Genomic DNA, 27,090 nt, shown 5'->3' on the forward strand with positions numbered 1-27,090 from the left:
TATTCTTTAGTACTATAGGTAATGCTTAACAATTCATGCAACATTCATGTACAATGTTCAGGAATAAACTTTGGGACAAGGATGACCTAAATGTGGAAAAAATGACTTTGCTTGGCCTACTGTGACAGGAAAGGTAAGCACTAATGGTTACTGCTTGTGTGACCTGTTTCCATTTCATAATTCATCGGTGTTGATTGACTTTGTAAGTAAAATTCATTGGGCAATGTGATAGAGGAAGTCATGGTATAAATACATTCAGAAAGGTAGGGAACAGAATATGTAACAAATTAATGTTTAATTCTGGTTTACTTTAATACTAAGAAAACAGTTTAAATTCTTTAAAATACCTGTATCTTGATAGGTATTTTAAAATCTACACAATTCTCCAAGAAACATAGAAGTAGACTTACTACCAATATGTTGGGAATAACATTTAAATAAAATTCTAATTAGTGGAGGAAGAAAGTGTATAAGTAAGGAGAAGAGACAGAGAATTGAAGAAGGATAGATATAACTTAAAAAGATATAATGTTAAATACTTCTTTCTGAAGAATAGAAATTCTCACTTTATTCAAGAATTAATGGTTACAATATAGTTTAAACCCCCATTTTATGGGATTTATCCCATCCTATGTAGTGGAATACATTAAATTCCATATTTCCTTAAATACAAGAAAAAATTCTCACTATCTAAAACCTTAGTCTTCGATTCTAAGCAGTCTCAGGACCAGGATGTAACTCAGTTATGTAGAGTGTAGAATTTGTGAGTATGAGACCCTGTCTCAATTCCTAGTACAAGAATCTGAGCATATACACATATCATACATGCTTATACACACAGGCAAATGCACACCGAAGCAAAACTAAAAATACAAAAACAAACAAACAAACAAAAAACCATAACATTCCTCTTAGGATCGATTACAGCATTTTCTTTTGTATTCTTTAATTTATGTCTTGTCCTAAAAGTTAAGTTTATCAATTCAAAATAAAATTAAATTATAATTGGGGCTGGACTGATAGTACAGCAGGTATACTTCCCTTACACTTAGCAACCTGGCATTCCAGATCATTCCCCCAAAAAACAGGAGTGATTCCTGATTGTAGAGCCAGCAGTAACCCCCAAGCATCATTGGGTATGACCCCTCTCCCAAAAGAAAAATATCCATCTCTTTGCTCCTAAATCACTGTATCTATTATCTGATATTGGACTTGAAAACAAATAGTCATCTCTTTTATAAGAAAATATCAAATAAAATATGATATGGTTTGAATGAAAATATTCATTTATAAAAGAAAAAATATCATGAGAAAAACATTTGAACTCTGTGACCTATCTTGCAGCAACTCTGACTCAATGTTATTTATTATTTAATTGTTTACAGAGCAGTTTTCCAAGGAATTGTATACACTAAAGAATAATTGTAGATTAGTAAAATACTTAAATGTGCTTTAGTATACTTGCAAAGATTTTTTTGTTTATTTTGTGGGCCACACCTGGTGATGCTCAGGGTCTATTCTAGATCTGTACTCAGAAGTTACTCCAAGTCGTGCTGGGGGACATCATGGGATGCCAGAGATCAAACTCATGTTGGCTGCATGTAAAGCAAAACACAACATCTACTGTACTATCACAATAGCCCCTAAACATTTTAAGTACTTAAATACATCAAAACATTGAAATACTATTTTTAAAAATTTACGTTTCCCATTGTGCTTCAGAGTCAGGAATTGAAGCCTGAAATTTATATTTATCAGGTATACTTGAGTCATAGACCTGTCATGTAGTCAAAGTTTACATTTTTGTACAATAAATACAGTACAAATATTCACATATCTTATCATATATTATTTTCTCAATGTATATTTAAATATATTTTATGCAATTGTAATAGAAGACATTAAGACCAGGCCAGGCAAACTCTTAAATGTGCTTTGGTATACTTGCAAAGATTTTTTTTTTGTTTATTTTGGGGGCCACACCTGGTGATGCTGGTGATGTGATGAGACATTTGCCTTGCATGGGGCCCAGAACCTCTCTCCCTTGACAAAACAGAAATAAAGATAAAGAATATACAATATTCTCTATCTCTCATCAATTGACGGACAACCCAACCTGAAGCAAACTCAACTAGAAATAATTGCTTTGTTTTTCCTTCTACTCACACAGTCTTAAAAATATGAACTCTTTCTTTTCATGGTTAAATTAAGTGATCTTTACCACATGTGCTAATCCTCTCTATTTGCGTAAGAGAATAGCACCTAACTAATCTTGTAATTATCTCCTTACTTCTTCCTCTTCTATGGTTCACAGTAATGCTTGGCTAGTGGATTTCACATGCAGTTCACACACAGTGCTGTTGAGAGGCCATGGCATAGGATACAAAGGAACAACTCACTTTGTGTTCTAAAATTCTAAAGAATTAGGGGCCGGGCGGTGGCGCTGGAGGTAAGGTGCCTGCCTTGCCTGCGCTAGCCTAGGATGGACCGCGGTTCGATCCCCCGGCGTCCCATATGGTCCCCCAAGAAGCCAGGAGCAACTTCTGAGCGCATAGCCAGGAGTAACCCCTGAGCGTCACAGGGTGTGGCCCAAAAACCAAAAAAAAAAAAAAAAAAAAAAAAAAAATCTAAAGAATTAGTTGTTTAAGCAACATGTAAAGTATAATCAAAATTATAGAACTGTTTTTGTATAAATGATCACCAGCAGGGGAGACAGCTCAAAGAGCACATATTCAACCCCAGTTTATATTGTCAGCACTACATAGCCCCAATACCTCTAGAACCATATTTCAAGTGCAGGCACACATTTAGAGCCCTAACTCCCAGGCAAATTATTATGAAAAGTGGCCCTAGACTCAAATCATTGTTTAACAGGAGGTTCCCCAAACAAAATAATGAATGACCTAGTCAAAAATATTAAGAAGAAAAAATCAAAACAAAAAATTATACAAACTCTATAGTTCAGTAAATTTCAGATTTTTGCTTCTAAAGAACATAAATATATTACAATAATCATTGGATACAGCAAAACTTTTTGTTTCATTTTGGGGCCATATTCAGCTGAGCTAAGGGTTAATTCCTGGTTCTCCATTCAGAAATCACTCTTGGCATTTGAGAGAACATATGGGATACTGAGGATCAAACCCAGCCAGCCACATGCAAACAAATGCCCTATGTGCTGTGCTATTGCTCTAGTACAAAATTATTATTATTTATTATTATTATTATTATTATTTGGTTTTTGGGTCACACCTGGCAGTGCTCAGGGGTTACTCCTGGCTCTATGCTCAGAAATCTCTCCTGGCAGGCTCAGGGGACCATATGGGATGCCGGTTTTCGAACCATCATCCTTCTGCATCTAAGGCAAATACCCTACCATTGTGCTATCTCTCCAACCCCACAAAATTATTATTAAAGCACCCAGATCATTTTAATACTCTAAGTTGTTCTGACCTTGATTCTCAAATTAAATATAACATCTTACTTATATAATTTTATTAAAATATATATTTTATGGGGCCGGAGAGATAGCATGGAGGTCATCAGTTCAAATCTTGCCGTCCCATATGGTCCCCCATGGCTGCCAGGAGCAATTTCTGAGCATGGAGGCAGGAGTAACCCCTGAGCTCTGCCAGGTGTGACCCAAAAACCACAAATATATATATATATATATATATATATATATTATATACATATATATGTATATGTTATATATTATAAACATATACATATATATGTATATATACTTTATATTAGTTATATAATTTTCAGCTCAAAATCTGATACAAATATATTCACAAGACATTAAAATAAGACCTTGGAAATGGAGTGATAATATAACAGGTAGGTCACTTGCTTTGCATGTAGGCAACCTTGGTTAGAACCTTTGGGGCTACTTATAGACCCCTGGCCCCACTGGAGTGATCCCTGAATGCAGAGCCAGGAGTAAGCCCTGAGCACAGTGAGGTAGAAGCAAAATACAACAACAACAAAATAGAACTTGATGGGCCATGGTGACAGTTCAGAAGATCAGAAAGGAAGCTCGAGGTTAGATTCTGGCATCAACACCACACAATTTTCCGAGCAACGCAACACCAACAAGGAAACTGTCTCTAAGCACCACCACGTATGACCCCCAATGTAAATAAGTAAAGTAATACAATTTTAACCCTGTGTTAAAGAGCCATACTATTTTAATAATTCATTTAAAGTATAAAACCCAAATTTAACTCAAATCTTTACTATAATAATAGTTTATCAAAACCAACTATCTCACTCAAATTTAGAGAAAACATTTACTTTCTTACTAAACAAGAAAGTGTATGGTGTTGGATAAATAGTTCAAGAGGTTAAGCACATGTTCTGCATGGAAGGGTCCCATGTTTGGTACTACACAAGAGTCCTATGTGGAGTCAATGTGGTAGAGCATGGTTCCCTGAGCACTGTGGAAACTGACTACTCAGAAAATAATTTAAAATAACCCCTGAGTAACAATAGGCCAATAGGTACCAATATATATATGGCCATACCTATTGGTATGTATGTATATATACATACATATATATACATATATATATGTGTGTGTGTGTATATATATATATATATATATATATATATATATATATAGACCATAGTATATATTTTCCAAGGTGGGGATAGTATCGGGTCACAGACTCAGGCTAAATTCAGGGTTTACTCCTGGCTCTATGCTTCAGGATCACTCCTGGATATGCTTAGGGAACTACTATCTGCCAGGATCTGAGCCAGTGTTGGCAGCAGGAAACGCTAGTGCCTTAACTCCTCTATACTATGTCTCCATCACAAGAATCTATTTATTTTTAGTGCTTATCAGTACTGCAAATCCTATTTGGGGGGGTGGGTATATATATATTTTTTTTTTGGCCACACTGACTGGGCAGTGCTCAGGGGTTACTCTCTGCTCTGCACTCAGAAATCGCTCCTGGCTCGTGGGACCATAAGGGATGCCAGAGGATAGAAACTATGTCTGTCCTGGGTCAGTCATGTGCAAGATAAATGGCCTACTGCTATGCTACCATTCTAGCCCCAAACCCTAATTTCTTTTTGTGGTGGAGGGGACTTTTTTTTTGGGGGGGTCAAACCCAGCAGTGCTCAGGGGTTACTCCTGGCTCTATGCTCAGAAATCAGTCCTGGCAGGCTCGGGATATGGGATGCCGAAATTCGAGCCACCATCCTTCTGCATGCAAGGCAAACACCCTACCTCCATGCCATCTCTCCAGCCCTCCAATAAATATTTTTTAATCACAGTTGCCCAGGTGGTAGTCATGGCACAGGCATGCCCATATGTGGTCCCTGGTGTCCATGCTATCATTACTGTAGAGAACTAGATACTCCACTACAATGATGTAGGTTGTTATTGCCAACCAATGAAAACAATGAGACAAAGAACCACCAAATGACTTGAAGAAGATAAAGACATTGCAAAAAATAGTTTATGAAACCAATGAATTCACAAATCCAGGGAAACAGACCTCAAGTATCAATATATCAGAAAACCCCACTGACTTTGATCTGAAGCTCCTTTATTCCAGTAATCTATTAAAATATTGAGGAATTAGAACAGGAGTGAGTTATATTTTAAAAATAATAACAAAATCTTGTATAACAAAAATAATAAATGATATAAATCTAGGAGCCAAGGATTTCCAGAAATGCTATCTTCTCTACACTGCCTATGTGCTACATTGCTTTGGGCTGGCTGGTACTGGGGGGGTTAACAAGAAATCAAGGGTGGATGTGCTTATGGGCCAGAACACACAGAGTAAAGTTTAAGGGCTACACAATGGAGCAGATCTGGGATCAAACCTAATGGTTTTATACCTAAGCTCTACCAATTGGGTTATATGAGTTATATTCCCTGCACCTTCCACAGTCTTAATTCCTGATGACCAGACTGGGTAAAATATCAATCACTAATCATTCTGAATTAAAAAGTAAGATTCTGAATATGAAGTTCATGAAAAACAAAAATTTTATGATGCCTCTTAAATGATTCTACAGACATTATATGATGAAAATGTTTCTAATTAAATATTCCTTTCATGTGCCCTAGGATATAACTCAGTATTAAAGCAATTGTCACTAGGCTTTATCAAACTGTGCATAGGCATCTCATAAAATTTGTGATGGTTCAACTCTACTCACTATCCAAACTTATTGCACAGGTATGCCCAACATGTTAACCCTCCTGCATTAGCAGGTCTGAATTCCTGTTCTCTGTCGCATACACATGCTTGAACTTGGAGCACAGGAACCCTGGACACTCATACTCTTGGATCCCCAATTGCCCTGCAAGACATAGCACAGAGGTACCACTGAGCATTTATGAATATACATGCCTGATCTTCAAATGTGTGAGCCCAAACTTGGCATAAACCCTGCCAGTAAATTAAACCCAGGATTGCTCTTGAAGTTTGTTTGAATTTGTGCACAAATGCCCTTAGTTCTCATTAACTTGAACTCCTGATTGTTGTTTAGAGCTGTTCAAATTTGGGGCACAGGTGTCCCTAAGTACCTGCAATTTTGAACGAACCTTTGGCAGTAGCTTAAGCTCACTAATTGGATACCACAAACATAGCCACACACTAGAAAATTTTAACCATAAGATGCTAATTAGGTCCACCTTGACCTTGCACTTTATTGCTGCCAGGTGCTAGTAAATGCAAATTTCTCACAGGGTATATAGGTCGACTCAATGCAACAAGTGTTGTCTTCAGCTGACAGGTTAAAGAGAAAGAATGATAAACCACATTAGTAGTAGATGATTCTAACGCTAGATTTTCACCAATGACCATATCAAAAAATCCCACCAAAAAGAAACCAAGAGCTGGCTCCTTAAAAGGATAAACAAACAAAATTCACAGACCCTTGCAATAATCTTGAGGTTAAAAAAAGAGGAAAACCTAATATGTATAAGGAAAGATATTGTGAAATAAGACATACCACACACATTAAATCAGTAGTCCTCAAACTATGGCCCGCAGGCCACATATTGTATTTGTATCTGTTTTGTTTCTTCATTGCAAAATAAGATATATGCAGTGTGCATAAGAATTTGTTCATAAGTTTTGTTTTACTATAGTCAGACCCTCCAATGGTCTGAGGGACAGTGAACTGGCTCCGTGTAAAAAGTTTGAGGACCCCTGCATTAAATGAATAAAACTACACACCAGTATCTCTGATAACTAATTAAATACAAAGATTCTCAATAAAATATTAGTGAACAAAATTAAACAAACTAAATTCAACTTTAAAGGACAATTTATTATATCCAAGTAGATTTATTTAAAAAACAGAGTGTACTCAATATATACAAATCAGATAATATATGAATATACCATATCAGTGAAAGCAAAATAAAAAATCAGATAATTATGACAATAGATGTACAGAAAGCATTTTACAAGATTCAACATCTACTTGGAAAAAATCTCTCAACAAGTGGGGATAGAAAGAACATGCTTCAGAGCTGGAGGCTAGCTCTAGCCGGCATGGGGTTGGGGGAGACCCCATGTGGAAGGCCTTCTCTCTAACTTGGGTGCGCTGGGAGCCTTCATAGGCTCCCAGCCTTCCCCTCTTCTGCCCCTGGCCTCCAGGCCTTCTGGGGTGGCAGCCCAGGCGGCCAGACAAGATGGGTGTCAGGGGGTCCCTCCTGGATGGGGTCCCAAGCTCTCCCCGCCTTTCCCTCAGCTCTAGGGAGGGAAGGGCACAGGGTGTAGGGCGGGCAGATCCTGGCTTCAGGCTCTCTCAATCCTCTCTTGAGCTGGAGGCAAGTTCTAGCCGCATGGGGTTGGGGGAGACCCCATGTGGAAGGCCTTCTCCCTAACTTGGGTGCGCTGGGAGCCTTCCCCTCTTCTGCTAGTGCCCCCGCGCGCACTGCTTGTATTAAGAGTATTCCTTATCTTTATGTTATGTTTTGCGTGTCCAGAATGTCCATTTTGTATTCTGCCCTTTTCCACACCCCTTCAAAGCTCATTTTTACTCCTTAACTCTCTCACCCAAACATCACTAACCCACATTACTCTTTTTAACTTCAGTATTGCACAATCCTAATCACAGACCTAAGCCGTGCATTGTGTGTAACAACCCTGAACTGTTTCAAAAGACATAAAATGGACACGTATGTCTTTAGAATATTTTGTTTTTCCCTGACAACTATAAGTCTTAGTAAATATTCTCTTATACAATGACGATTCTAACCACTTTTTATCTTCTCTTTATGAGCTGTTCAACAAGGAATTTTGGTGAAAGCGTCCCCCAGTTTAATGCTTATGATTGAACCATGTCATGGGGATTATTGGACTTGTTCTTATGTCCCCCATATGCACCAATAAACGCCACGTGGCATTGCTCCTTTTTTGCATAGGCACATTAAAATGAGAAAATACTATACATACAAATAAGATCCTATCTAATAGAGATTGGAATACACAAATCTTGTAGTGCAAAGGGACCTTACACCCTGAACATTGACATAATGACCTGGCACAGGCCTCAGAAGAAAGGGCATTTTCCATTCACCCCTGAACCAGGGAAGCCATCCATGAAACATCCAGGTTTGTCTATAACATCACCTGGAAGCAGTCCTCTACCACGGAAGACCCTACCACTGCTCAGACAATGACCTGCTCAAAAGAGACTTCCCTTAACACTGAGAAGACTTAAAACAACGACCTGCTTACAGGACACAGCTGCCTGCATTGCCCTTTAATGGTGAGGTGAAACGAGAAGACGCTCCACATCATAACTTCAATGTAGGATATGCAGATCCCAGGATCTTTAATATAGAAACATGATACCAACAACAGAGACTGTGTGAAAAGTGTGTTGGCACTACGGACAATGTCTTGGATTGGACGATAACTTGCCTGGAGCGTAGAGTTGGTCTTATGCCAGGAAACTTCAGGGGTAGGATCTCTTTGTATTTAGGCCAAGGTTATTCCTTTCCATGCCTCTCATATTTTGGTGGGCCTATGCAAACAACAACTGCCACTCTAACTCTGTTTTTACTGTGCTCCTTTGATTCTAATCCTTAAAAAAAAAAACCACTTAAAATTTGAGGTTAACTTAAGCTAATATGCATGTACATGGAAATGTAAAAAATACTATGCCTCTAATGTTTAAGGAGTTACGTAAGTTTTATGGCTTTAGATTGCCTTGTGTGCTGTTAAGAAATATTATAATGTGTTACAATCTGGGGACTTGAGGGACAAAGTAATTGTACATGGATTCTGTTTTATTTGTCTTAATGTTCTTTGGCTGAAAGTTCAAAGTTAAGATATCAGCAAGGGGACTTCTTCTGAGAATTATGTTATGGGTGATTGTCCTTCCACTGTAACTTTACCTTGTCCTCTTTCTTTGCATCTTTGTTCTCATAATTCAAAATAAAAAAAAATTAAAAAAAAAAGAAAGAACATGCTTCAGAGCATGGAAAAGTTAACTCAAAATGGATAAAAATCTTATTAGACCTAAAATCATAAATTACATAGAATATAACAATGGCAAAATAATCCACAGTTTTGGCTTCTTTGTATTTAGTGAATTAACTATATTGGCAAAAAAGGCAAAAGCAAAGGGTTCAAAAAGATAGCACAGGAAGTAAGCACTACTTGCCTTGGATATGGTCAACTCTGATTTGATTCCTGGCATTCTATATGGTCTCCTGAGTACAACCAAAAGTCAACAAATGTCATAGGCTATAAAAACAGCCTATGAGCACCACTAAGAGCCCTCACTCAACAAAAAAGAAAAATAAACAAAAGAGATTACATAGAACATTGATGCTTACATTTAAAAAAACTATTATTAAATAAGAATATAGCCTCCTGAGTGGGAGAAAAATATTTACACACCAATCATCTGATAAAAGTCAAGATATGGGGCCGGCGAGATAGCATGGAGGTAAGGCGTTTGCCTTCCATGCAGAAGGACAGTGGTTCGAATCCCGGTATCCCATATGGTCCCCCATGCCTACCAGGGGCGATTTCTGAGACTAGAGCCAGGAGTAACCCCTGAGTGTGCCGGGTGTGACCCAAAAACCAAAAAAAAAAAAAAAAAGTCAAGATATATAATGAACTCACAAGACTCAGTAACAACAACCCCACCAAAAATGGGAGAAAATATAAACACTTTTCCAAAATTAACATACAGGTGGGCACTGGGTACATGAAAAATTCTGATTATCAATTATCATCAGAGCTATGCAAATCAAAATGGCAATGAGATATCACCTCACACCTGTAAGAATGACCTACATCAAAAAGCCAGAGGGATAGACAGCAGGAAGAGCATTTGCCTTGCACTCAGTTGACCTGTGTTCAATTCCTGGTTTCCTATGTAGTTTGTCTTTCAAGGTTGCCAGGAATAACTCCTGAGTACTGCCGGGTGTGGACCCTCTCCCCAAAGTAAGCTAGAAACTAGAAGGGAAATTTCTCAAAAAATAAACATGGAACTACCATTTGAGCCAACAAGTTCACTACTAAGTGTCTATATCAAGAATGCTCATCTGAAAAGATACATGCACATCTATGTTAACAGCAGTGCCATTTACAATAAGTTCTGGGAAAATATAAAATGCCAAATGACAGGTAACAAGTGCACAATGATAGGGGACAGGATAAAAAAAAAGTTGTGGTAAATAACACAGTGAATACACGGGTGTCTTAAAAGACAAAACTTGCCTTTTGATTTATAACATGAATAAACTAGAGAGGGGCCATGCCAAAAAAAAAAAAATAAGTCAGAAAAGAATGACAAACATCAGATAATCTAATGCATATATGCTATATATAAAACAAAGTAAGGGAATAGACAATGTGCAATGAAAGTGGATGCTTAGATTCTTTTTTTTTTTTTAATTTTTATTTTTTTGTGGCTTTTGGGTCACACCCGGCAGTGCTCAGGGGTTACTCCTGGCTCCATGCTCAGAAATTGCTCCTGGCAGACACGGGGGACCATATGGGACACCCGGATTCAAACCGATGACCTTCTGCATGAAAGGCAAATGCCTTACCTCCATGCTATCTCTCCGGCCCCATGCTTAGATTCTTAACTTCAAAATTGAGGTTAGCAAGAGATGGGTGAGTATGCTGAAAGGGTCCAAAGATAAAGGAGTATTAGCATTTTGGTGACAGGTGAGTTATGGTAACATTGCATCCTGAAAGCATAATTATTTGTCTTAAATCAAAAGTTAACTCAATAAGAAATATGTTTAAAAAACTAACTTGCAAACATTCCTAATACACTTTTTAAAAGTGATATGCGGGACCTGAGAGATAGCATGGAGGTAAGGCCTTTCATGCAGAAGGTCGTTGGTTCAAATCCTGGCATCCCATATGGTCCCCTGTGCCTGCCGGGGGTGATTTCTGAGCATAGAGCCAGGAGCAACCCCTGAGCACTGCCGGTGTGACTCAAAAACAACAACAACAAAAAAACAATAAAAAAAACCAATTAAAAAAATAAAAGCGATATGCATTTCTAATTGTTATTTGTGGTTTATAGCAAAGAGATGTACATGGAAATGTTAGTTATAATCAATATCTTTGTATGTGTTGCCTCTTTAGATTTTTTTAGCAAACTAAACATACTAAACAATGCACACTTTCAAATGATATCTTTATTTAATAAACAACAAAATTTTCATAGACAAGCAATTCTCTTAGCCAGTGGATAAACAATCATGAACAATCAAATAAATGAGATAAATCAAACAATCAAATCAAACAAAACATCAAAAAACAAAATAGATGAGTCAATATGCATAGATAAGAATAAAATAAGTCAAAATGTGGGAAAACAATTTAAAAAGTTATAAAGTCAAATTGGACACCAAGACACTATTTAGGAGAGAAAATTCATTAGAATTATGGTTAGTTTAAATAAAATGAAACAGTATTTTTCTTATTATGTAACTAATCCCTTTTCTCCAAATAGAACACTGAGCCAGCCTGTTGATGATTTCTCTTCCCCTGACTGAAACTTGGTAGCCCTTTCAAGCATCAACAAGTAGTAAGAAGTGATGAGCTAATTATTAAATGAAAATATTTCCATCCCTCTTAAAATAAGAAATGAATAACAAAGTAGCAAATTAAACATAGGAATTCCAGTGTCAAGTTTAATGTTTGTTCTCCAACATCACAACTTATTTATTGGGCGAAAACACCTCAGGTTTCTTCAATAAATATAATAGCAAAACTTTAAAATTCATTAATATAAATTTTATGAATATGAATGATGAATGATATGAATATAAATTATATTTTACATAAAAAGATATAAAGAATAAACAATATAAGTTCTTACTAGAATATGCTTTCATACAAGTAAAATATGTTTTCAACTCACTTTATAGGCAAAATAAAAGGATCTTAAGAGGTCAAAAATCTTGCCCAAGGTCACCAAGAGAAACTGGCACATCTCTTATTAAATAACAGTGCATGTGATTAAGCCACAATAGGCAGAAAGATTATTAAACCTAGATAAGATTTGAAAAAATCTTCAAACAGATATTAAGGATTTTATATATATTAAAAATTCAAAAAAAAGAAAAAAGAAAAGGCCTCCCAATTCTTACCACAGGCTGTGTTCTTTACACTGACTGTATAGAAAGAGGAGGTACAGTAAATGCACCCCATATACACCTCAACACAGGCCCTTTGCCTGGTCTGTATTGTGAATTAGGGGCAAAAAAAGGATTTGAAAAGCTAGAATCTAAAGCAACTTTTACAGTACATGCTAAAATCATATAAACTTTTAGAAATGGAACACATTAGTAAAATGACCATTATAGTCTTATAAAGGTATGCCAGTTCTCATTTTTTGTTTTTATTATTTATTTTATATGATAACAAATATTATTAATCTATTACATAAGGTTGCTATAAAATATAAAATATGCTATTTATATTAAGCACACTTAGCAGCCAATAAAATTTTTTTGTTTGTTTTGTTTTATGTTTTGGGGTCACATTCGGCAGCACTCGGGTTTCTCATGGCTCTACACTCAGAAATCACTCCTGGCAGGCTTAGAGGACAACATGGGATGCCAAGATTCGAACCACCGTCCTTCTGCATGCAAGGCAAAAGCCCTACCTCCATGTTATTTTTCTGGCCCTTATTCTACATTATTAATCTTGCTGTGACATACAAATTAAAGTAGTTGTTGTTCTAGAAGCAAGTCATTTTATGCAAATCTGTTTTATTTCCTGATCCAATAGAGAATTTGAAATATGACAAGAACTAAACAAATATCCAGTAATTTAATTATATAATAATTTTTACTTTGCATTTCTCTCAGTGTAAAATACTAATGGAATATAAAATTGTAAAGTATTATTTTTTACTAATTTTTATTTTTCCCTACTATGTTGCCTTGGTTCAAAGTTTTCTAAGAAAAAACAATGCAACACAAAATGTCCTGTTTAGAGAAAACATAAAACCACCTAGAACTTTCACACACCATGAAAAGAAAAAATAGGCAAGTCTTTATTTGAAAACAAAACACCTTCCACTCAAGGGAAAGTTGCTCTCTGAAATCTAATCTCTTTGACAGTCCTAAAATGATTATTTCTCTATTTGTACAACAAAGAATTGACAAACTGACAAATATTTCTTATATTCATGTTATAAAAGTATTTACATTATAACATCTAATTTATATTTAAATTTTATATGTTAAGTTAACTTTTGACAAATTAAGCTCTATCTTGGAGGGTGAACACTGGAATCACATTTCCTACTATGAGCCAATCTTGAAGTTGATTTTTACCTCAGTAGCGGAAAATTATAATGAGAAATACAAACTATCCAAATGTTAAGGTAAATAAAGCAGCAGAGTACAGTGATAAAGTTTGTTGGCTTTGAAATCAAAGATCTAACATGAAAACCTGATTTTATTCCATGTGTAATCTCCATTCAGAAAACTATGACCTTCAGGGGCTGGAGCTATAGATCAGTAGTAGGGCATTTGCCTTGCACACAGTTGACCTAGCACAGACCTTGGTTAGATCCCTGGCGTCCCATATGGTCCTCAAGCCAGGAGTGATTTCTGAGCGCATAGCCAGCAGTAGCCCTTGAGTGTCACCAGGGAAGGAAGGAAGGAAGGAAGGAAGGAAGGAAGGAAGGAAGGAAGGAAGGAAGGAAGGAAGGAAGGAAGGAAGGAAGGAAGGAAGGAAGGAAGGAAGGAAGGAAGGAGGGAGGGAGGGAGGGAGGGAGGGAGGGAGGGAGGGAGGGAGGGAAGGAAGGAAGGAGGGAGGGAGGGAGGGAAGGAAGGAGGGAGGGAAGGAAGGAGGGAAAGAGGAAGGCAGGGAAGGAAGGAAGGAAGAAGGGAGGGAGGGAAGGATGGAAGGAGGGAGGGAAGGATGGAAGGAGGGAGGGAAAGAAGGGAGGGAGGGAAGGAGGGAGGGAGGGAAGGAAGGAGGGAGGGAGGGAGGGAAGGAAGGAGGGAGGGAGAGAGGGAAGGAAGGAGGGAGGGAGAGAGGGAAGGAAGGAGAGAGGAGGGAAGGAAGGAAGGAAGGAGAGAGGAGGGAAGGAAGGAAGGAGGGAGAGAGGGAGGGAGGAAAGGAAGGAGGGAGGGAGGGAAGGAAGGAGAGAGGGAGGGAGGGAAGGACGGAGGGAGGGAGGGAGGGAGAGAGGGAAGGAAGGAGGGAGGGAGAGAGGGAAGGAAGGAGGGAGGGAGAGAGGGTAGGAAGGAGGGAGGGAGAGAGGGAAGGAAGGAGGGAGGGAGAGAGGGAAGGAAGGAGGGAGGGAGAGAGGGAAGGAAGGAGGGAGAGAGGGAGGGAGGAAAGGAAGGAGGGAGGGAGGGAGGGAAGGAAGGAAGGAAGGAAGGAGGGAAGGTAGGAAAGAGGGAGGGAGGGGAGGGAAGAGAGGGAGGGAGGAAGGAAAGAACGAAGGAAGGAAGGAGGGAGGGAGGGAAGCTTACAACTTAGTGAGAAAACAAACGCATAAGACAAAAGCATATAACACTACAAGATCATACATGCACTGACAGTAAGAGAGAGGCAAAGTATCAGGGAAGTGAAAGGGAAAAGGAAACATATTTGACATAAGGATCTATAAAAGCTTCAATGAGAAGAAGGTAGAATTTGTAACTGAACCTGGAAAAATTTGTGGATTCCTTTGGTAAGTGACTTGAGTCAGTAGAATTCCATACTGAAGGAACACTACACAAATGCAGTGAAGGTGAAACTACCAGTATTTCTGAAGGTGTTACAGTCTGACTCTTAGGTCTGAAAAGAATGTGAGTGGAAAGACAGGGCAGGAGATAAGGCCAAAAAGAAAAGTTAAGACCAGTCATCCAAGCATTCTCAATGCCTACTATGTAGTTCAGTTACTATTTTAAAGCAGCAAATTATACACATAATAAGTAAACAAATTTAAAAACTTCATTAGAAAAGTACTAGAGGACCAGAGAGATAGTATAGCAAGTAAGAAACTTGCCTTATCTGCAGCTGACCCAGGTTAAATCCCAGCACTGCATATAGTTCCTATGCCCTACCAGGAGTGATCACAAAACACAGAACCAGGATTAAGCCCTAAACACACCATATATGGCCAAAAAGAAAAAAAAAACTTTGTTACAAAATTAATAAGCACTATTTGCTGCATTCCTACATGTAAATAATGGATGAGAAAAGAAAATTTAAAAAGCAATTCCACTTATGATTACATTCAAAAATTCAAATTATGTGGAGCCATGGCAATAGCACAGCAGGTAAGATGCTTGACTCAGTTGGTTGGAGTTCAATCCCCGGCATTCTATTTAATTCCCCAAACACCACCAGGAATGACTCCTGAGCACAGAGCAGGAGTAACCCCTGAGCACCAGCAGGTGTGACCCCAAAACCAAAAAGAAGGATATAAAATTTTTAAATGACACTATATTGCAAGAACCCATAATATTTTTTCCTTTTTTGTTCTTTAAATTCTATAAATATGTGACCCAGTCACAGTGAAAATCAACAGTATGGGGGCCGGAGAGATAGCATAGCGGTAGGGTGTTCGCCATGCATGCAAAGGACGGTGGTTTGAATCCCAGCATCTCATATGGTCCCCGGAGCCTGCCGGGAGTGATTTCTGAGAGCAGAGTCAGGAGTACCCCTGAGTGCTGCTGGGTGTGACCCAAAAACAGAACCAAAACAAAACAAAACAAAACAAAAAAAATCAACAGTAGGCTGAGTGAGGCTAGAGCGAAAGGACAAACCAATATGTGTAAGTGAAAGTCAAAATATCCCAAAATGTTACTAAGTATAGGTTTAATGCTGATTTTAAAATGTATCGATACTATATTAAAAATGTACAGTATATCTTGTGGATAAAACTTCTTCACATAATACTGTAGAAGTGAAGGTGGGCACGTGGTCATGATTTCTAGTGGGACTGAAATAATTCCTAACAGGCTCACAGTCATTTATTACTGGGGGAGAAAAGAGATCCAGATTTCTAGCAAAGATTAGTTACCCAGGAGGAAAGGACCAGACTTCTGAGGAAAAGCAAGAGTACATGAGTGTCCTGAGAGATCTGACTGCAAGAATATTTCCGAGCTATAACCTCTGATAGAAAAGGCTGTTCTGGATTAACAAAACAACTTTAAAACCCAGAATGGCTAAATTTTTTAATTAAAAAGGCTGAATAGGACTCAATAATATTATTATATAAAAATACTTTTGTAATCTTTTATTTGATATGAATATAATGGCATAGGTTTATGTGGATGGGAATTGATAAGAGAAATCTGAAGACTTAGGAATGACTGACTGAGATCAAATGTCATTTCCCTAAAAACAGAAGGAAAAAAAAAAAACAGAAAAAACTCCTTCAGATCACCACAAATCTAAGAGAAAGAAGACAATTAGCAGAGCTCACAGGTCCATGATCCGCATAGATACCACACACATAATAAAATTTTTCCATGTTCTCCTATACTCAATGAACTTCGGTTTGTTTTTGCCTCCTTTTCTGGCTTGGAATTTTTCTGAGTTATTTAATTCACCTTTACTCTAAGACCCCTGGTGCCTTAAAGCAGAACTAAGCACTTAATGAGCTGGAGCATTTTCTACATACTTGTAGGGTAGGATCAACTGGTCCTTCAAGATCAGCTCTGAGTTTCTGCTTCTGAGAAGCCTTGGGACTCTCAGAGCTGTCTACATCTGCTTTTTTCTCTCACCTACCCATTGAAAGCATTGTATCACTTGGTTGCTTCTAACACTGAATTACAAAACACTCATAAGCTATGGCTAAATCTCATTCGCAATTATGTGCATTAAGGGGAGGCAAAGTCTACTCCAACCTTTGTGCTAAGGGATCACTCCTAGCAATGCTCTACAACCCATATTAGGTAGAGAGGTTAAACAAGGGGTAGCCCTGATCAAGGCAAGGCCTGTACTTCCTGAATTATCTCTTGGTCCCTTTTCTTTTTATGCCCAATAGAGAAAAAGGAAGAGGAAGAAGGAGAATGAAGAGGAAGAAGGCAGAAGAAAAGGAGAGGAGGAGAATTGGCAGTGTCAAATATAAAGTGAATTTTGAGTAGAGAAGGAAACAATTATCTAGAAAGTTGATATTTTTCTGCTGTTTATAATCTTCAGACCAGATTTTAATTTTAAAAAGATGGAACATTTGAAAAGTTTTTATTTAGTTATTGCCAAGTAGAGGTGAGGGGGCTGAGGAAAATGAGGGAAAAGAGCAGTAAATTTTGTCCCTTGATTTGTTTTTAACTTCATGAATTCTAAAATCAATATGCAGAACAGTTAATACAAACTAAAATTTTTTACTTTCACAAAATATCAAGTACTGTCAGAAACACAATGCTTGTTGACAAATCTTTAAAAGTTTGTACTTCAAAAATATAAATTAAAATATTTACTTTTTAAAAAAGTTATCTACTTATTTGAAATTAAAAAAATCCCATTTGAATAACAATGAAATCCAATAAGAATATTATAGTTTACTAAAAAACACACAGTGAATGAGAATATACTGTCCTTCCTCGTCTAAGTTCTTCACCTTCTTACTTCATGACCTTAAAGTTTTAACAATTTTTAATGGTCTAAGACCGTCAAACATAGTTAGAATGTGTTAATGGGAAGTGCTGCTGTTTGTTTTATGAGCAAAATAATTATCTGTCTTTCTCTAGAAATGGCGCTGACAATTTCTAATTGGGTGAGTATCCATGTGGAAATAAAGTTGGCGTGACAAGAAGATAGCATCAACAAACTGGATGAGAAAACCTCCATGCAAATGTCACCTAATACGCCATACCCAAGAGAATCTGTGCTGTCAAGAGAAATAACCTCACTGAAAATTAATTTAGAAAGAAATGCATAATCTATCCAGAGTGAATCACTTCAAAACATGTATTGTCTATCAACAAGCAATGAGATGAGCCTTTCATCTCATATATAAATTTTAATATAAAGAAGCTAGTGATAGTTTATAGATATGGAAAGTGATCACATAATGATAGGTTCTCAGACTATATTCCTTACTATAGTTTCCTAATAGAGATGGGACCTGAACTGTGAAAAAAGAAAGTACAAAATAAAAAGCTAATCTCAGATAGGAAAGGACTGGTTGTATAATCTCACAGATAAGGTCTTTTATTAGGGAATATTGACAGCTACAACCTCAGAGAAAGAACATGTTGGTTAGTTGGTTAATTTGTTTTCTAGAGTGAAAAAAAAAGGTTTATAATATGCACATTGTATGCTTACTATCTCTGTATCTTCTATGTATTTTTTTTTTACCAGTGATTATAAAGGGATAGAAAACCTGCTTAAAAGAATCTATGAATTAAGGAATTATAAAATGGCATACTGATATTTAGGAAACAACAATCATTAACCAACTATCTACTAATTTAATAAACAGAGACAAGTAGGCAGTTTTGTGTATTTTTATATGGTACAAAATAATAATTTAGCTATGTGTAACAGTAAAATCTAAATCCTAGCTAACTTTATTACTTTATCAATATTTCAAAATTACACATATAAATCTAACTCCAGACAGGAGTCCATGAGATGGGTATCTTCATTTTCTCCTTCGCATATATCTAAGGCAATCTCAGAAGATCACATGCAAGGAAGTTAAGATTATGCATCTAGGGGTCGGAGAAATAGCACAGAAGTAGGGCATTTGCCTTGCATGCAGCAGATCCAGGACACACAGTGGTTCAAATCCCAGCATCCCATATGGTCCCCCGAGCCTGCCAGTAGCGTTTTCTGAGCATAGACAGGAGAAGCCCCTGAGCACTGCAAGTTGAGAACCCCCCCCCAAAAAAAAAAGATTATTCATCTAATGTTCAATGGATAATCCAGACTTTAATACTAGTTCTCCCCTGAAAAGTCTACATCTCTCAGAAAATTTCCAGTGCTTCTTGATTTTTATTTCACTTGATTTTACTTGCTTTTCTGTGGAGGAGAGGGAGCACATATGGAGTCATGTGGGGCCTACACCTAACTTTGCTCAGAGATCACTCTGGCAGAGATCAGCACGCAAGGAAAGTGCCTTACATGCTATCTCTTTAGTTCCAAATACGTCATAATTTTAAGGCAACAGAGGGAACTTCTGGAGTCTAGTGAGATTAATAACTTTTACCAATGCTTCCTGTCAAACTCGCAGCTCTTACTCAGTGTCTGCTAAGATGAGGCCCTAGAAGTAGACTAGAATAGTTTCTGCTACACAGTCCTCTTGGATAGCTGCATACTCTTTTTGGGAATTTTCCTCCTGGCATCTCACTGACCCTTGTAGTGCACTGCTCAAATAAGGCAGGGTTCTCTGGTATAACCATTAAAAATCATAAAATGAGAAAGATAGTTTTGATACTGTGTCTGGCCAAGAAAAGTCATCTCTAACAATTTTCTCCCAACCCCAATTTCTAACAATTTTTAGGAGTCAAATGAAAAAAAGAGCTAATTCTAGGAAGAAGTTTGATAGGAATAGGGAGAAGGCAGATATACACAATTTCTATGCTCACAGTAACATTTTGCAAAGGTCCAGACATCTGATGAAACAACCATATATAATGTTCATCATGACAAAAATAAATTAATAAAAACAAGAGGGACAGGGTCATTTAAAACTGCACAGTAGTTGGCATTTCAGAGATTTGGACTTTTTTTTAAAAAACAGAGAGAGTATTGTTTATACTGGCTTGGATGCCATTCAAAGATGTGTATTTTTAATAGGACTGAATCATGTTTTCTCTCCAGCCAAGTGATTTTATTCCATGAATATAATTTCCTTGAACAGCAATATTTTTGATACAATTAACTGCCAGTGTCCAGCTCAGTACCTGCCTTATAAGATAACTTTCAATCAGTATTTATGTCATGAAAAAGAAAAAGAAAATCAATGAACTGTTGATTCTGTCAGGAAGACTCCTTGTTCTGGTTACAATGTGTTATTTGTTAAGTAGCTTCAAACTCAACCCTCGCCAAATAACGCAAGTGTAAGATTCTCAAAATACATTTGTATCCACAGGTTTGACTTCTTTCTATCAAAAAACAATGAGCTCTCCCAGCTCCGTTGCCCTGGAATAACAATGAAAATAACTAGAATTACCCAGATGTAGAGATTTCCCCAGGGCTGTCTGAGACCAATACTAACCACAAAAGACCACATAGGTAGTGTAAATGTAGTTATTTAGATATGTATACACGTATACACACACACACACACACACACACACACACACACACACACACACACACACACACACACACTCTTAGCACACTTTGTTCTAATAGCTGACTGTTTTTATTAACCCTAAAGAATGTCCTGTCTTGGCACGTCTCTCTTTGGTGGCAAATCACAGAGCCATCCCACACAGATTTCTCTGAAACATTTAAAGACTTTCACAGTTTCTAGCTGTATAATAAACCCTAGTGCTGGTTTACTCACTGATACAGATTTCACAGTCTTTTAGTGCCAGAATCACATTCATATAAAAATCTAAAAATGTAACCCCTTTTCACAGTTAATGATTTACTGGAAACAACATAAATGCATACCAATAAATAAAAGATCAAAAATGAAAGCCAACAAATTTACACATACATATGGTTTTTATACAACTATTCCTCCCTCATTGATAACAACAGTCAATTTCTAGCTCGTCACTGTATTGTATAGTGTTTGTGTTAGTTTATAATAGCAACACAATTTCTTGTTTGGGGATGGGGAGTGGGATGTCTAATAATCTATTTATAAAATTAAACTTTTACAATACGCCTTCTAATTCCCACTACTTTTTCCATCTTATTATGAAATTACAATTGAAATTTTATAGTCACTCTATCAGTTAAAAAAATTAAAGACATGCAGTTAGACTTATTCTCACCTTACCTATGAGAAATATGAAATACTAAACATAAGGCAAAAATATAAGTAAGGCAATTCCCAGCACAATAAAGTGAGAAAATAATCAGGATTATAATCACCTTAGTAGCACATTCTTAATCTTAGAGGGACTTTTTTTTCTCTAAAGGGAAATGTGATTTTCATTAAGATTAGTATCATTTGTATTCAGCGTTCCAAGAATAACTTCCCTGCATCTGGCAAGTGAATTTTCACAGCAGATTATGAAGAAATCCAATGTCATCTTTCACTTCCTGGGAGAGGAAAATAAGAACAGGGTGTGTTCCCTCACTCCTTGGCTTCCAATTAGTATAATAACAAGCCTGCATTACAATACAGTGCTTTGCAGCAAGATAGATAATATTTAAAACGGAACAAACAAGAGCAAAATGCCTGGTACAAACGGGTGTTACTTGCACATTTCACTCTATATTGTTATCTTCTTCCATCTCTGGAGAAACTGAAGCCCAATGAGAGAAAGCAAATGCTTATGCCAGTGAATGAAAGAGCAGAGGTACTTTGCCAAGTCCATTCTGCAACAGCTGCCTGTTAAGTGCTACTCTGACTTCTGACTGGTTCGGTTTTATCTGAAACCAAAACCAATTCTGCAAATTCCAGAGACTCAAGTGTACTTAACTGGGTCACTGCAACAATCAACCAATGGCAAGGAACAAAGACAGATATAGAGTGTTTGACTCACTGAAAAAGCTTTATGGAATACTCTTCATCTGTCAATATATTAAAGGAACTTTTTTTCTTAAATTTTGCCAATCCAGTGGTGCTCAGAAGCTAACTTCCAAGTCAGTGCTGAGCACTGGGGGTAAAGGTTATTCAGGAAATACACAAGGAATGGTGAAACATTGGTGGAATCAAACGCAGGTCTCTCTGGCCCAATTTTTTTTCTAAATCAATACTTTAATGAGAGAGAGAGAGAGCGTGCGCAAAAGAGAATACGTTCTAGGAAAGATAAAAGAGCAACCCAAATTTGTGGGTTTTTTTTTTTTTTAATGAGTACTGGTTAATCATTTAATATTCTTTGTGAAGAGAGATTACACCCAGCAAGAGCTCCTGGGGTTCATATATTGCCAGGGATCAAATCTGGTATTTCCACAAGCAGATCATATATTTTAGCCCTTTGAGTCATCTCCTGAACCCAGAATTTCATCTTACTTTGGGACAATATAAAATGTAAATCTGCTGAAAAAAATTTCTTAGAAGAAACATTTTCTGTTGTAATTCTTGCACTTCTGTATCTATGTTGAAGTGTGATACCTTAAAGCACTGGGGACAAGAACACTCATTCTGATTTCTCATTCCTAAGCACTTATTTGACAATTTTTTTTCCATCCATGACGCATCTAAAATTTCAATCTCTTCCTTCAGGAACTAATGTCCTTCGTTATTTGATATTACAAATTAATCATTATTTACATCAAAGGGTTGATTTCTTCAGTAAAACCAAATCAAAATAATATTATCAACACCAATTAGTTAAAAAAAATTTTTTTTTGCTTTTTGTTTTTGAATCTTGGGCCACACCCAGTGTTGCTCAGGGGTTACTCCTGGCTATGTGCTCAGAAATCGGTCCTGGCTTGGGCGACCATACAGGATGCTGGGGGATTGAACCATGATCCTAGGTCACCCTAAGGTGTGCATGCAAGGCAAACACCCTACCGCTGTGCCACCATTCCAGCCCTTCCAATTAGTTAAAATTTTATATTCAACTTAATCATTTAATTAATGGCAATGAGTTTCATTCTCAAAGACTATAACTTTCTCTAATAACGTTACTTTTTCTATATTTCAAAAATAGCTTCAACTGTAGATAAAAGTTCTAAGTAACTCTGTCAGAAGACTGTTTTTGTTTTCTTTGAGACAAAAATGACATTGCTTAGGATTTGCACATATACTACTAATGAAATGTATTTTTTAAGTAAAACACAGGAATAATGCTAAAAGAGAACCTCAACCTAAGGATCGGAATGTATAACAGCACAGAGATATTTACAAGAGTCTTTTAATGGTGGTGCATATGACAGCAGCTCAGCAGCAATTCATTCAATTAGCTTCAAAATGAATGTTAAATACTCAGACGGGATATAATTGAGGTTCTAGCTTACTGCTGAACAAACAACTTTGCCCCTGACACTGATCTCTTGAGTTTTTACAGATTCAATGATTGATCAGTATGTTCTTGAGGTATGTTCAGGAAAGAAAATTCAACAGTATCCACAAAAGAGGTACCATAAAATACAGTATCTGTTTTATTCAAAGTTTCACATTCCTAATTAACAGAACAGAAAAGAGTATTATTATAGTAGCACAGAGGATGCAAAAAATGAGCATTTAATCGAAAAAAATGGGAGAGAAAGAAGCATTCATCCAAGCATTCATCAGTGAGGGACAAATTATACAAGTCATGGTTTGCCCCTAAAAAGACAATACATAAAACCAAGGAAAAACGGAACCTTTTACATAATGAAATGTAATAAATATCAAGTTACACTATTAAGTAAAAAAAAAAATGTAAATAGCAGATTGCATATAAAATAGGAGCAAGAGTAGGCAAACGCACCCCCAAATGCTTCTGTGTGCATTTAACTCTCTAATATGATCATTAATAGTGAGAAGAGTTCAACAATAGATATGTGGCTAATGTGACTAAAAGTTTGAATGTTACAAATTATGTAATTAATTCAAATTCCAAATCTGACCATGTATTTCTACTAAAGCAATTCTGTGTAATTGTAAAATGTAGGAGGCATTACCAATTTTCCAATTTTTTTTATTTTCATTAGAAAAACTGAAATATTTTCTGCTTTGACATATCCAATTTTAAAACTTTAAACATACTCCTATCAATCGATGACAATCTCCTATGAAGTATTGAGTTTTAGTTGCTTGGTTCTTCAGAATTAAGGTTTTAAAAAGCTTTCATTCTCAATTCCTAAACATGTCCCATAATTTCTCACACACTCTCCGTTCCACTTCCTCAAGAATATTTGCCATAGAACTGTAGTGATAGCATCTTTCTCAATAAATAGTCCTAGGGCCATAGAATTTCTAAGCAGAATTACCTAAGAAAGTATAGCCTCTGAGTTCCCATTATCAGGCAGGCAATCGTGCAACTTAAGTGTTCAAATAATAAACAAGAGCTGGAGAAATAGTACAGTCGGTAGAGCACTAGCCTTGCTTGCAGTTGACCCAGGTTGGATCCTTGGCACTGCATATGTAACCTTAAGCACAGCAAGGAGTAAGCCCTGATCATCACTGGGAATGGCCCAATAAACATAAGAAAAAAAAGAAAACCATAATAAACAGAATTTAACTAGATTTGAATCAGCTTTCTAGACCAATGGTTTATCATTGATCTGGACTGATCACTGGTTCATGAAATGGTGTTGAGCAGAAGTGATATCTGATAGTATGCAGAACAGATGCAGATTCTGTACGTAAAAAGGCTCAAATACCAATATTCTATATAGCCTGTTACTATCTGAATAAAATAGAAAAATACAAGAAATGTTTTTAAGTTCCTTGAGAAGAAACCTTATGAAACACCCTTTGAAAAAACTAGGTTGTAAGAATTATAAACAATGGCATTAAGTTTCTACCACTGTATTAGTCCTGCCTTCTAGATTGTGTAAATCTAGTTTCCCCAAAACTAGTCTTGAATATTAATGCTGTCTGAAAATACCTTTTTCTCCAAAACATCCATGGGGACCTTCTAACATTTGGTTTCTACCACAGGATATACCCCTGAATACCACAAGCCCATGATATTCAAATATTTATTACTGCCAACTCAAAATATTACCTAAGAAATTCTAAAAGGACTAGGTTACATAAATATATAAAATATGTATTTAATGTTTTTAGATAATTTTCTTAATTTTCCACTGTCATGTTTGCATGATTTGCTTATAACTGTGACTTAACAAGTGAAAATCCTAAAATACCATGGCCCACGTATATAACATGTATATATTATGGAAACCTGATTTTTCTTAGGAAACTATAAAATATATATAAATTAGTAAATTTAAGGTTATACTACTTACAGCCACAGAACTAAATTAGTTAAAATTGTTCCTAAACTTCACAGAAATATGAGCAAAACTTCAGGGCTACATTTTCTTAGCATCCTCTAAGAGTTAATATGCTGTTTTCTACAAACTAATAGGACTAAAAACAGTATGAACTACCCTTTGTCATTGCTCTCTTCAGATATTATATTTAAAATTGACATGTGGCTGGGGGCTGGGCGGTGGCGCTAGAGGTAAGGTGCCTGCCTTGCCTGCGCTAGCCTAGGACGGACCCAGGTTCGATCCCCCGGCGTCCCATATGGTCCCCCAAGAAGCCAGGAGCAACTTCTGAGCGCATAGCCAGGAGTAACCCCTGAGCGTCACAGAGTGTGGCCCAAAAACCAAAAAAAAAAAAAAAAAAAATTGACATGTGGTGAGTTAGAACAAATTATAGGTTGAAATATGTTGTATTCAGACAAAATGTGCCCTTTGAAATGAGTGGGAAATCAGTATATTTCTCTTTAAGATGACTAGCATTAAGTGGTTTTCACTCAAGCAGTCATGCCTAACTTTCTGGGAGGCAGGGGACAGAGGAGTTCACAGATTACAGCAGGTCATGTAAAATGCATCCTTTAAAAAAAATCAGAAGATAGAAGGATGTAATATAGGCTCAAAACATACATTTTAAAAATAGCTTATCCACTTTCGTTTTATTCTTCTGAAGCATAGCAAAAAACCAACTCTTTAATTTAAATAATTTACTGCTCTCCAGGAATGGAAAACAACCTTCTTTACTAGGAGAAAATAAAAATCACATATAATTTCATAGGAAACTTCACTCAATTTTGCTGCTGACCATATTATAAATTGAGATAATGGTTACTGGCAGATGACAAATACAGATTCTTTAAGACAGTGATATTTATCTCTTAATCAAAGTAGCAAAATGAGAGAGAGGGGAGGGAGAGAGAGAGAGAGAGAGAGAGAGAGAGAGAGAGAGAGAAGAGGAGAGAGAAGAGAGAGAGAAGAGGAGAGAGAAGGGAGGAGAGAGAGAGAGAGAGAGAGAGAGAGAGAGAGAGAGAGAGAGAGAGAGAGAGAGAGAGAATATCAGTCTAGTGACTAAGCCAGGGCCTCACACAAAAGAGGCAAGTGCTTTTCTGCCAAGCTACTGTCTCAGCCTTCTCAATAACTGTAATTTATTTGGTCTAAAATGTATAGCACAGGGATTAGGGAGCTGTTTCAAATATGCTAGAGAGAGCTCTTGGTTTCCATGTGGGAGGTCTGAGTTCAACCCCTGGCATTTTGATTTCCTCAAACACTGTCAGAAGTGATTCTCGACTACTATGCTGTTAATAGCCCCTAAGCAACATCCAATGGGCCCCAAACCCTTACAAAATAAATAAAAATTACAAGATATCCATTGGGCCTGGTACTGAGATTGTGGCAGTCATTTTCAGGATTAGGAATTCAATTTCCTGTTTTTTCCGGCTCATCTGAACTGATAACCATTATAACAGCTGTTAAAACTCTGGCTCCTGTCACCACTACTCCCTTTGGGATCATGGAACACTTCCTCACTTCCATTTCTACAAAACAGCATATGTGCTTTTGCAAGTAATAACATTTGTGCAGGTAAGAAAGACAAACATCCTCAAAGACTGATACATATCCCTAA

General features: G+C 37.0%; 1 protein-coding gene and 1 non-coding gene across 4 annotated transcripts in view; one reads left to right on the forward strand and one right to left on the reverse strand.

Moving 5' to 3' along the window:
* The window catches only part of COBLL1 (cordon-bleu WH2 repeat protein like 1), a 181,015-nt gene that overhangs the window by 142,472 nt on the left and 11,453 nt on the right, over nucleotides 1–27,090 (reverse strand). The window lies entirely within an intron of this gene.
* On the forward strand, nucleotides 12,594–12,728 carry LOC126010086 (small nucleolar RNA SNORA51). Its single transcript, XR_007496223.1, has one exon. It is a non-coding gene; the product is annotated as a small nucleolar RNA SNORA51 (small nucleolar RNA).

This window comes from Suncus etruscus, chromosome 5 (assembly GCF_024139225.1).
Source record: "Suncus etruscus isolate mSunEtr1 chromosome 5, mSunEtr1.pri.cur, whole genome shotgun sequence".
In the NCBI taxonomy this organism is placed as follows: domain Eukaryota; kingdom Metazoa; phylum Chordata; class Mammalia; order Eulipotyphla; family Soricidae; genus Suncus; species Suncus etruscus.